Source organism: Schistocerca nitens, chromosome 9 (assembly GCF_023898315.1).
Source record: "Schistocerca nitens isolate TAMUIC-IGC-003100 chromosome 9, iqSchNite1.1, whole genome shotgun sequence".
Classification (NCBI taxonomy): Eukaryota; Metazoa; Arthropoda; class Insecta; order Orthoptera; family Acrididae; genus Schistocerca; species Schistocerca nitens.
In genome coordinates, this window is record NC_064622.1 from 388,306,892 (window position 1) to 388,320,494 (window position 13,603).

At 38.4% G+C, this 13,603-nt stretch overlaps 1 protein-coding gene across 1 annotated transcript in view; it reads left to right on the forward strand.

Annotated features, from left to right (window-relative positions):
* LOC126203691 (WASH complex subunit 2) overlaps positions 1 to 13,378 on the forward strand; it is a 194,312-nt gene extending 180,934 nt beyond the window's left edge. Inside the window, exon 17 of the mRNA XM_049938060.1 lies at positions 11,024 to 13,378. The gene's annotated coding sequence lies outside the window, so the exon portion shown is untranslated. The remainder of the gene's footprint in view (positions 1 to 11,023) is intronic.
* Positions 13,379 to 13,603: the final 225 nt, after the last annotated feature.

The following is a 13,603-nucleotide window of genomic DNA, read 5'->3' on the forward strand; positions in this document are numbered from 1 at the left end:
CTGACCAACAGTTCGGGTATACATTAAAACAAAAGTGCATTTTCTTCCAAATATATTTACATAAGCATTATAAAATGTAAAACTTTTCAATGTGTGATATTTTTTGAAGCACTCATCAGGGTGGATCATTATCATCATCATTTCATTTGAACTGTTTTCAAATAGTCACTGTCATTGCCACAAATCTTTGTCATTCTCATTTTCACTTAGTGTGTCCTCTAAAAGCTGTACAATCTCTTCCTGAGGAAGAACTGTGTACAAAGAACTAGCCATTTCACGCCTACTACCTTGAACATGATAATTACAACTTTTCTTGCAACACAGTTGCTATAGCTCGACATAGAGTTAACACAGGTTTCCCTAGCTGACAGTACTTTGCTGCATTGATCCATTTGAGAATGGAGCATGTAAGAGCTACAAAAAATCTCATTTGGCTCGACATTGAAGTGGAAAACAAAATTCTCAATGTGAAGTGCCACTCGCCATTGGAGTGGAAAGGGTTAAGAAGTGTGCTAGTTTTGCTCTATTATGGGAGCACATTTGGTTTACTTGCAGACAACTGGATGTTACAGCTGTAGGCACTTTCATGACAGATGTGTTGATCACTGCCACACTGTTACTACAACATGAGGAATCCGCAGTGACAGAGCAATGTCTAACTCAGAGACACAGATAGTTGCTGCCCTGTGTTACTACTAGGACTTTGTCTTAAAGTACTGTTGTAGACTGAAATTGGCATGGATAATATTGTAAATGGTTAAAAGGCCTATCCTAATGTAAATGTGGAATCGTGTTTTGTCTTACATCACAAAGAACAGTCTTGGACTCGGGTGGTAGAGGCACATAATCTATAAGGTTTCATTGCTTCTATCAGCTTGTACCACTTGCGTTTGTGTTACAGGCCAACACCAAAGATTCCTCTCACAGGTGTTCTTGGTTCTCTGTGATGTATAAAAGGGCCACTGTTAATGGCTGTAGTCAGTTGTGGCAAAATTTTGCGAACAGCTCTCTCACCTGTTCAGACGGAGCACTGAAACATTGTGTCAAGATGATTGTATGATCCAAGTGCAGACACTACAGGATGTTGTTATTAAAATCAAAGTGTTCCATTCATTATGGATACATGTAAGACTTCATTTTCAAAGGTCTTGTTTTCAAATGCTAGTCAGTCCTAGAAATTTTTGTATATCTTGTCAATTCTTTCACACCTGGCTATGATTTCTCTATGTGAAAAATACGGGGTTGCACCATGATGCAGAGTCCCAGTCAAACTGTGGCTGTAACTGACTGGGTGAGTCAGTTTGAAAGTCAGCAGAATGAAAGGGCATACCACAGTCTCCATTTGTAGGTGCCAAGTCTAGTAACGCCAGTCTTCAAACAAACATTTGGATTGAAGATAATTTTACCGCCTTTTTTTTTTTTAATTGAATTGCTGTTTTAGCTGAAGATATTAAACTGATGTGACAAGCTTCAGAAATTGGCCACTCAGTAATCATATAATCAGATTTATCTTGTTCTATGTTTTATGCACCTTATGTAGCATTTAGCCATATTTAGAGCAGCTACCAGTTGCAAACGCTATTTAAGTTGCTGTACATTTCCTTACAATCGTCCAGTGACAATAATTTCCTGTGAACAGTGAAAAAATCAGCAAAAATGAGAAAATACTGCTTGTAAAACATTTCTCTTGAATCCACTGTTCTTTCAAAGATGGAATCAACTGATCAGATACTCATCAAGTACTTGTTACCCAGCTGGAAGTTCTTTGTTTCTGGAAGCTAAGTTTTCACACTTCCGTGGTACACAATGTACCCTCTGCCATGTGTCATAATGTGGCTTGTGAAGAATAGATGCAGATAATGATAATAGGAAAGACTAGTTTGGAAAGCTACATCAAACCATTCTTTGAACTAAAAACAACTACTACAACAACAACAACAACTACTACTACTACTACTACTGCTACGACTATTGCTACGACTACTACTACTACTACTACTACTACTACTAGATGCGCCACCACCACCACTACCATCAGGAAGTGCTTCTCCATCACCACAGTTACCCACATCTCTTGCTTCCTTTTGAGGTTTCCTTTAATTTGGTCCAGTCACTTCTTTCTTGGGCACCCAACTAGTCTTCCTCATATCACATTCCTTTCCAAGTACTGGGTAGGAATTCACTTAGGTTGCATCCATTTCAAATGACAAAAACACTTCATTCTCAATATGATTCCAGATTCATATTTCCTAGATCAAATACTACTGGTTGATATGCCTAAGTTTAATGTTCTGTTCGGTTTTTATTTTGACAGTATTGTGGTAATTAAAAAAAAAAAAAGTTTTAGCACTTTCATCCTCATATCAACAAAGTTAAGTCAACACATCATGAAGGGGGTGTTGAGTTACAGACAGGTACAGTGAAAAGATTACGAGGTGCATTCAAGTTCTAAGGCCTCCGATTTTTTTTCTCCGGACTGGAAAGAGATAGAAACATGCGCATTGTTTTAAAATGAGGCCGCGTTCATTGTCAATACGTCCCAGAGATGGCAGCACCGTACGGCAGATGGAATTTTACCGCCAGCCGCGAGAATGAGAACTGTTTTAAATACTTAAAATGGCGACGTTTTCCTTACTTGAACAGCGTGCAATCATTCGTTTTCTGAAATTGCGTGGTGTGAAACCAATTGAAATTCATCGACAGTTGAAGGAGACATGTGGTGATGGAGTTATGGATGTGTCGAAAGTGCATTCGTGGGTGCGACAGTTTAATGAAGGCAGAACATCGTGTGACAAAAACCGAAACAACCTCGGGCTCGCACAAGCCGGTCTGATGACATGATCGAGAAAGTGGAGAGAATTGTTTTGGTGGATCGCCGAATGACTGTTGAACAGATCGCCTCCAGAGTTGGCATTTCTGTGGGTTCTGTGCACACAATCCTGCATGACGACCTGGAAATGCGAAAAGTGTCATCCAGGTGGGTGCCACGAATGCTGACGGACGACCACATGGCTGCCCGTGTGGCATGTTGCCAAGCAATGTTGACGCGCAACGACAGTATGAATGGGACTTTCTTTTCGTCGGTTGTGACAATGGATGAGACGTGGATGCCATTTTTCAATCCAGAAACAAAGCGCCAATCAGCTCAATGGAAGCACACAGATTCACCGCCACCAAAAAAATTTTGGGTAACCGCCAGTGCTGAAAAAATGATGGTGTCCATGTTCTGGGACAGCGAGGGTGTAATCCTTACCCATTGCGTTCCAAAGGGCACTACGGTAACAGGTGCATCCTACGAAAATGTTTTGAAGAACAAATTCCTTCCTGCACTGCAACAAAAACGTCCGGGAAGGGCTGCGCGTGTACTGTTTCACCAAGACAACGCACCCGCACATCGAGCTAACGTTACGCAACAGTTACTTCGTGATAACAACTTTGAAGTGATTCCTCATGCTCCCTACTCACCTGACCTGGCTCCTAGTGACTTTTGGCTTTTTCCAACAATGAAAGACACTCTCCGTGGCCGCACATTCACCAGCCTTGCTGCTATTGCCTCAGCGATTTTCCAGTGGTCAAAACAGACTCCTAAAGAAAATGTGTACGTCTGCAGGGCGATTACGTCGAGAAGTAACGCCAGTTTCATCGATTTCGGGTGAGTAGTTAATTAGAAAAAAAATCGGAGGCCTTAGAACTTGAATGCACCTCGTACTAAACATTTTAACTTTTTGACAAAAGGTCTTCTTCGGAAATAGAAAGTGCGCACACATGCACGTGCGCGCGCGCGCACACACACACACACACACACACACACACACACACACACACACACACATTCTTCACAACTTGCACACACATGAGCACTGCCTCCAGCCACTGTGACATAGTCAGTGACCGTGTGTGTGTTGTGCTTCTGTGTGCGCGTGCTTCTGTGCACGCGCCTTCTACTAACAAAGAAGGCCTTTTGGCCAAATGCTTAAATATTTAGCAGTGTTTATCACTGTGCCTGTCTGTGACTCACTGCCTCCTGCATGTGGTGAGTAGCAATCCATCCTTTCCAATATTGTTGTTATTCCATTCTGAACTTTCCAGAGCTTAATATATCATTAACTGTTTTTTTCTGTGGCTACAGAGCCAGCATTCTTCAAGAGTCTCCTGTTTCTATTATGATGCGCTGAACCATGTCGAAATATTAACATTCTGTTTAAATTAACAATGTGTATTGACATGTTGTCATTATGGCTTGTGGTTTACTTAACACTGTGACAATGACATCTTGAGCCACTGTGTTAATAGATGGTGCCTCAGCTGCAGTGTGTGGCAGAAGCACACCATATGTGGCCCACTCGACACTTGTGTAAATAACAGTGTATTTGTGTGACAGATATTACGTTCCAGACACTGTTTATTGTAATTGAGGAATAAAGAAATATTATGTAAAAGACATCATTTTTTGGGAATTGTGCTGTAGTACATTGATTCACATTTTAAAGCACTTTATTGTAGAATATCAACTACGTACTTCTACATTGCCTGTGAGGAAGTCTCCACAGTAGGAGATGAATGTCGGCCAGAAATATTTGACATCAAATGAGACAAGGAGTTCATTGTTACCAGTCACTATATATTTATCTCCATAACATGTTTCAAAGGTTTTGAACCTCCATCATCAGGTGGATTTACATTTGTTAGTATGACGTATGTGCGCGTTGTGTTACAGTTTCTGGAAGAACTTGTGGCACTGTCTTGTGGAGAAAGAAAACACATTTAGAACATGGTTTTAGGGTTCTTTTTTGACAAAAAACTAAACGTATATCTTACTACACAAATAAAATAAGTAAAATAGAATACATTTAGTGGTTACATGTTCCTTTCATTGTCATAACACATCACATGTATACTGTCGTATTTTGTAAACAAAGATAGTGTCTGGAAACTATTAGGTGCAAGTATCATGTAGCAAAAGAGAAACATTATCGCAAAGTACAAAGAATATACATCATAACCTTAATACAGAATAAGTTTTAAAGGATTTTGGAGATCTTTGTTTTCAGGTGTTGAATACATGCATTGGGATAAATATTTCAGGTTGTATATAAATATGATTCTGTCAAGTTTATATAGCTTAAGTTTCATACTTGTTTATATAATCAGTGATATGTTGCAAACATTAAGTACAATAATTATGCTGACTACAGTGGTAAAATTATACATGAATAACAATTTTGGCTGGGATTCAGTGATAGGGCTGAAAGGCTGGAGGCAGAGGGAGAGTCAGGGAAAGAGAGGAGAAGAGAATGGGAAGAGTGATTCGATGAGGAAATTTTCCAAAGCAGTGGTAATAACTAAAGGTTGGGGTAATACATTGGTTAATGCTTTAAAATATGCAGATAGAGCGACTGCTATGGTCGCAGGTTCGAATCCTGCCTCGGGCATGAATGTGTGTGATGTCCTTAGGTTAGTTAGGTTTAAGTAGTTCTAAGTTCTAGGGGACTGATGACTACAGATGTTAAGTCCCATAGTGCTCAGAGCCATTTTTTATGCAGATAGATGTACAGTTAGTGCCATTAGTTGATGTACAAAGGGTGTTCAAAAAGTTTTGCTCAGTTGTCTCTAATTTTTTTTTTAATTTTTTGCAGGAGGAGAATGAAATTTTTTGTGAACACACTTGGAACATTTAGCTATACGTTGAGCTGACTCAATGTAGCCTACATCAGCTGTGACACATTGGGCCCACTGTTCTTTCCATGATGTAAATGCCCTTTGGTAAAATTCTGGGGATTGAAGTTTACACCATCACTTGGCACAGGAAATAAGGTCTTTCTCACTATCAAATGTTTCACTGCACAGGTGGGCCTTCAGACAACCAAAGAAATAAAAATCTGACGGAGCCAAGTCTGGACTGTAGGGAGGATGAGGAACAATTTTCCAACCCATTTTCCTGATTTTCTCCTGTATCATAAGGGCTGTATGGGGTTTGGCATTGTCATGGTGTAGTCTGATGAGCTGACCCTGAAGCTTTGGGTCTTGATGGCACGTTGCAGCTTGTCCAATGACAAACAGTAACGGTCCCGGCTAATTGTGGGGCCAGGTTCCAAAAAGTCAATGAATATGACACCACTCTGATCCCAGAAGAAGGAGGCCGTCACATTTCAGCCTGCTGTTCTTCGTGGAAGTCTTCTTCCGATCGGAACCCAGATGACACCACTCCATGGATTGGGTTTTGCTCTCAGTTTCAGACAAAACCAACCATATTTCATCCTGGGTAATGATGCCATCAAAACACTGTTTACACTCCTCAGTAAAGGTCTTCATGAGACCCTCGCACACATTCTTCCTCATTGTTTTCATTTCTCTTGTCAATAATCTAGGCACCCAACTTGCACAGATTTTTCTGTACCCTAGTTACTGTACCAGTGATACCACACTACCCAATGACAAAAAGCAAGCTGTCATGTCGTCACACATCTTGTCATTTTGGTTAATTTGATCAATTGTCTCCTTTATTCAAATCATTCACTGCCGTCGATGGTCTACCGCAGGGCTTAACAACTGGCCGGTTTTGAGCGCGAGTACTCGCGTCTGCTCAGGCACGTGCTCGCGAGCAGCTGCAAGGTCGCGGAGTAGGGAGGGTGGGGAGGGAGGGGAAATGCACGCGCACGTTTGAATAGGGCCGCAGCGTGCCTATTGAATTCGCGCCGACTGTGTAACGTTTAAAGTACTACGATCAGCTCTTAACAGTCACTTCGCTGGTTAAGAATCGTGAAGTCGCCGTTGTGTAACCCCAACCATGCTTTCGCAGTTCAACCCCCATTGGGGGGAATTGTATCTGTTTACAGAAAAAGATGGTGTTGCAAAATGTTTAGTATGTCACAAAACGCTGAATTCTTTTACGAAATTTAATTTGCAGCGACATTATATGTCGTACCATGCAAAAGACTACGGACATGGAAAATGTGATTGACCAATCGTGCACAGGAAGTTATTAAACTTAAAAGGAAGCTATCCGAAGAAGATCTGGACGACGAAGAAAAATCAACCGAGGCAGCTCTCAGAGTGGGTTACAAAATTGCTTTGCTTTTAGCAAAATACCTGCGCCCCTTAACTGATGGCGATTTAATAAAGGAATGTTTGGTAGTTGCAGCGGAACATTTGTGTCCGTCTCAAGTTGAACAGTTTCGGATTGTGCCATTATCTAACATGACCATTATGCGTCGCATACAGGACATGGCAGACGACGTCCAGAGCCAGCTTGCAAATATCTGTAAAGATTTTATGGCGTATTCTCTAGCTCTGGACGAAAGTGTTGATATCACTGGAACAGCGCAGCTTGCCATATTTATTAGAGGTGTTAATAGAGATCTTCAGGTGAGGGAGGAGCTCCTCGATGTAGTAGCCATGAAGAACACTACAACCGGAGGTGATATTTTAAGTAGTGTTGAAGAAAGTGTTGAAAATATAGGATTGTCGTGGAATTCTTTAGTTTCAGTATCTGCAGATGGTAGAGGCATACACTAAGCAAATTATGTGGCACGTGTACATTCTCCTTTATTTGTTTCATTTGTCGCAGTAATAATTCGTGAGTGATATCCCTGCAGGTGGCCGCGGATTTACATCGACTGGCGGCAGCTGTTGTGTACCCCACGTGACTCTCCCCACTCTCCGCTCTTGTCCGGTAGTGGGGGTAGCGTGCTCGCGCTGCTCCGTGCCCGCGCCTTGCTACTCACAGCTTGCTCCGCGAGCACGTATGTTGTGAAGCCCTGGTCTACCGCATTGTGGATTGTCCAGTACAGAGAAATCACCTTCTTTAAACCTCTGCAACTACCGCTGGATACTGCTGCGATCCGCTGTGTCCTCCCCATAAACAGGGAGGAACTTCCTGTGAATCAACGTAACAATGTGGCATAGTCATCGCCGATCTTGAAGAGGAATGCCATCACCGAATGTTGACACAACCTGACATATACTTCCCGGTCCATTATGGCTCACCTGTAAATAAAAGAAAATACTTCTGTATACCAACTTATAGCTAAATGTTCTGAGTATGTTCACAAAATATTTCATTCTCCTACTGCAAAAAAAAAAAAAGGCGAGGGGGGGGGGGGAGAGAGAGAGAGAGAGAGAGAGAGAGAGAGAGAGATGACTGTGCAAAACTTTTTGAACACCCTTTGCACATATAGTTTCAAGCTGACAGAGATTTTTTCTATAGATAAGTCTAATTCCCAAAAAACCGATGCCACTAAGACTAAACCCTGGCCACGAAAGTCTGGCTCTGCAATGTTTTTCTTTTTAAGTTTTACATTGTAAACATAAAACAAAATTTCCTCAAAACCATGTGAGAATTAGTGGATCTGCATGTTTATATTCATGAGATCTCGTATACTTTGCAAATAAGGCATACATAGTTTGCATGCTGACCCCACCCAATACATTTTTTTGTGTGCTGGAAACATTAGCAGTCCTGTAACATTTCATTATGGCTCACTCAATGTTATTTTTGTTTCTGTTGAACATTCACCATCCAGAACAAAGTATCAGTTCTTACAGCTCAAAAATGCTTTGAGTTTGTCATATTTGTGGATGAAATCCATGTGGTTATAAGTTGGTTAACAATCAACAGTGTGATCTAGTGTCAAATGCCTTTCAGAAATTCAGGAAGATTGTTTCCCTGTTCACCTGCAACTACCATTTAAAAATGTATGAAATTAAACATGTGTATTTAATGAAAACCTTTTGCTTAGTCAGTCCATATAATAGCTTAACCCTTACAACCTCCCTGATTATGCAAATAAGTGATGTTTTTTGGCTCAGTGAACTTTGTCCTTGAATTCCACGAATACACACAGTTCATGAAGCCTAATTCGAGTTGGTCTGCCACAAATTACTTCAGAAGTTGGAGTAGGTGGAAGTTAGAATGAAATAGATCTTATGTTCCAACATTCTCAGTTTCCCGAGTATCAAAAGCACCACTTGTTACCCTTGTGAAATATGGCTTTTTATTATTATTTTTATTACTATTATTGTTAAAGTCCATACCTCATTTCAAGTATTGCAGCCACCTGGTCTTCAAAACTATTTACCAGTTCGTGTTCTTACCCTTTACAAAGACCACTAGCCTCTGTCCATGATTTTGGTTTGCTGATTAAAACAAACCTAGTACCATTTTCACATTTTTCTTCAACATTCGGCAAATGCAGCAGACAACTTAAATAGACCGGTGCCATTGGCATTTCTTCATGCCAAATATACTTCACTCTTCCTTGTTGATATACTTGTGTTTGTAGCTATTTCATGTATCTTTAATTTTTGATAATGTAATAGCATATTGTGCAATTTTCGGATGTTTTCATTTATCTCTGCAGTTCTGGGATATAATTTGTATAAATCATATCAATGAGAAGTGTCACATCTGAATTCAGCTGCCCTGTTTTAACTTGTTGAAAGTGAAGAAACATATTCCTTGTAAATGATCTGCAGCTGGAGTTATGTGCGTTTGGATATCCTTCATGGCTGTACACGAGACTGTGTATTGAGATCTATTACCTATATTTTGTTGTTTTATTTGTAGAAGACAATCCCATCATACATTCTAAAATTCAAAACTCCCATGGATTTGCTTATACTTATCGTGTGGTCAGTTTTTCCAAGGTTACAGATCCATGGTTTCATTATATGTAGGAGGGGATTTAAAATTTATAAATGTGTGATGTTTGTTTATTATGGTTCAGTGCAAAACAAAGACATATTACTCCACTTCCACTTGATTAGTTAGTGTTGCCATTATACTACACTATTTATTAGAACTGAATGATCAGAAGCACTCTGCTAATGAATGTACACAACAGCTCACCTTCGGCGAATGTAGATTCTTTATTATGATGGCTTGTGAATTAAATGAATATTTCTGCAATGCAATGGATCAAAATCGTATTCAAGAATCTTCGGAGAGTGCCACTTCTGTTTACGTGCAAATCATGTTTACAGTATATCACTGAACTTGGTTTGCATGGACATGGACATGGACAAAAATGAAAATCACTACAAAACTTTTGAAATCAAAACCAAACAGAATGCTGTTCATATGCATGTTAATAGACTGGATTTTAATCATAGATTGCAAACCTGGACTTTGATTTTTCCAAGCTATGTTATCTTGTAAGTTATTGATTTATTTGTATCACCATTTTAATCAACTATTATTAATAAATGTATTAGAATATAATGATTTGGCTCAAACAAATTACCTTTATTGAGAAATTTCCTCCTAGTATACTAACTGTGATACTACAGTTATTTCAAAAGGCTTTTCGAAGAAATTGTTGGAAAATAAGTTGTGCAGTGCCATGTTTTGCAGGATTATTTCATGGGAGTTATCCCCTGCAGAATCTATATGTCACTGTGAATAAGAGATGGTTCAGACTTCCAGTACATAATATTAATGCTGGGTGTCACTTGTAAAAGAGAAACCAAATACTAAAACTAGAAACATATGAAGAAAACTGATAAAGCAGATACAAATAAAAAGATCAATATGCAAAGAGATGTATGATTTCAATGTGCTGTATGTAGTAATGAAATTTGTTTGTTATCTTACATCAGAATAACCATTTACTACATAAAAATTTATGTGATGAAGAAAGAGCCTTCAGTCTGAAGCAGTCAATTAGGAACGGACTGAGTGGTTGCAATCGATCTTTGTTGTGAAAGAAATGGACAGTTCAGTAGTATTGCAGTATACACGGGCTAGAAAAAAAATGGTAGTTTGAAAACTAGTTAAATCTTTGTAGCATTACATGTTTCTGTAAGCCACACATCGGTCTGATATTCAGTTAACATCCTTGAACAACACATTCAAGTTTTAGAATCCTTCTTCGTAAATTGATAACTGAAAACTACAAGCAGTTGCATGCAGCCGTTCAAATTTCTTAAAATTTTGCTAACTGTTGCCTTACTTATGATCATGTTATGCTGAAAATCTTAATGTTTTTCTTCCCATAATTTAATGAATGTCCTGTTGTTTGTCTAGGTGAACATGTTGCCATCAGCAGTGGAAGCAGGTGCTGTGCAAAAGTAGTTGCCTTAAAAACAATCATTTAACTGAACAGATGTTAATGATTTGTAGCTTTTTCACAATTCTTCCATGGTCAATGATTGTGTGAACATGTTGTTGCCAAGTTGTCTGTGTTCGGTGCTAAAATTGTACTATATATTTGTGTATGCATTGAACCATTTGCTAAGCAGTTGTTGTAACCCGTGGATGATTAGTTAAGCTAGAGTGCTGAGATAATGCTGAAATACTCATGCATCCTGTTTTTTAGATTTATCTAAAAGAAAGTAAAACATAACAACATTTTTATGTTGTTCCCATAAAATTGTGCCTAAAATTTTGGTAAATTTGATCATTACATGAGATACAAAGGAAGTTAATGTCCATATTTGTATTTGCTGGACTGGTGGAAAATGGTTTATTATTATTGTTGTTCTTGTTGTTGTACTATGAGTTATAGTTGAAGTCAGTTTGTGTGTTCAAAGGGAAGTAATTAGTTGTTTATGTAACCGTATAAAGTGAGAAAAATGTGTCAAATACTTTTGAGTCAACCATTATTTGAAATTATGACTGGAATGTGAAAGAATGGTCAGTATATGATATATCTTGAAATTAGATATCTAGATATTATGGATTTAGTTAATTACTGACAGTATTGTTATTGTTAGCAACTTACTATTAATACCATTGTCATCCTGAACCATAAGTACAATATATCTTTATGTTCAGATTCGTCTGTCTTGTATATGATGAAGAACAATATTTGCTTAGTATTCAAAAGACACTATAACCATCTTTAAAAATATCTATCTATTTATAAAGTTTGAAGTGACTAAGTTATATTTAAATCTGAGCTACTGTAAGAATTGTTATTGCGGTCACACAAACAAATGTATCATAAGAATTGTTTTCCTTAGAAGTGTGAATTGGTGATTCCATATGTATTACTTTGTCAGGTTTGTTTCTTGTTGCTAACTTTTTAGATTATTTTCTTTTTGTTGATTTTTATTTGCTGCATTATTTCATAGGATTGCATTTTCAATATTATGGCCAGTTATTATTTTATGTTAGTATTTGCATGTTGAGAAACTTAATATTAGTACTACCTTCCATACAGAAGAGTTCATCTTTGTGTTTTATTTATTCCGTAACTAATACCATCTCATTTATTTTATTTTATTTTATGTAAAACTTATATTAGCTGTTGCATCAGCATCCACTATGCCTTGTGAATTGTCAGTAGATACATTGGCTCTTGTCATTTTCACCTTGTTTCTTCGATTAAATACCTGCTCAAAAACTAAATACTTGCTCAAAAACATCTTTCAATCAGTGTCACACAACTCATAGGTTCGATAATGTGGGATCTGTTTCACAAATGCAAAAACTTTGAGGGTAGCTATATGTTTATTTTTTCTGATTAATTCAGTTCAGTATCTGTTCTGTCATTTCTTATTTACATCTCACCTTTAGTTGTTGTTGTAATGGTATGTTTTCTTTCAGAATACTTGAGCATGTCCTGATCATATTTTGTGGGCATTTTTTCCTTCAGATGAATACAGATTATTCCTACAATTTCTTTTATTTTCAGTTATTTAACTACATAGGTAGGTTTGATACCAATGTTCTGATGCAACAATCCTGCTGTAGAATGTAAAGTTGTTATATCACTCTTGAAAGAATTAATCCGTCACAATCTACAAATTATCTAACATCACAGAAAAGATCTGATTGTCACTGGGAGAATATACACTTCAGGCCACCAGTGTTCGCCTAAAAACTTTGATATTTTATGAACTATGCCCACTCAGCCTTAGGTAACTGAGATATGTGAATTATCCTTTGATTTTGTTAATTGAAAGCTGCAATCTTGAATAAGTTTTAAGTTTATTTCATAGCTCTGTACTAGGGATAAACATTGTATTTTCTCCCATTGGTTTCACCAATATATAACTTGTAATTACAGGAGATCATCTTGAAAACATGTGGCATAGTCACTCAGATATGTGCTTTATCTGCAGCATATGAAGAGTTGCTTTTGTTAGATTGAGTTACAATTGTTTATTTAATTAATTATTGGATTTTTTTTGCATTTTTGTGTAATTTTTTTTACAGTTTATCAGCTCACAGACTTAGTCATGCTCTTGCATTTGTTTTTATATCTTCATAAAAAATTCTTGTGCTTTTAAGCAGTGACGATTAATATATTGGTTTTCAGATCATGATATTTTGCATTAAAAGATGTCCTGCTTTGTGTTGAAATCTCCTGCACATTGTCAAGAATAGCTTCTCTCTCTCTCTCTCTCTCTCTCTCTCTCTCTCTCTCTCTCTCTTCCTCCCTCCCTCCCTCCCCCCCTCTCTCCCCCCTCTCCCTCCCCCTCTCCCTCCCCCTCTCCCTGTCCCCCCTCTCTCCCCCCCCTCTACCCCTCTCTCCCCCCTCTCCCTCTCCCCTCCAATCCTTTTCTTCTGCACCTGCCCCCCTCCAAAACTACAAACTGAATGAGTAAGCTACACTGGACTAGCCTTGATGAGGATTGGGGTTTAAATCTCTGTCTGGCC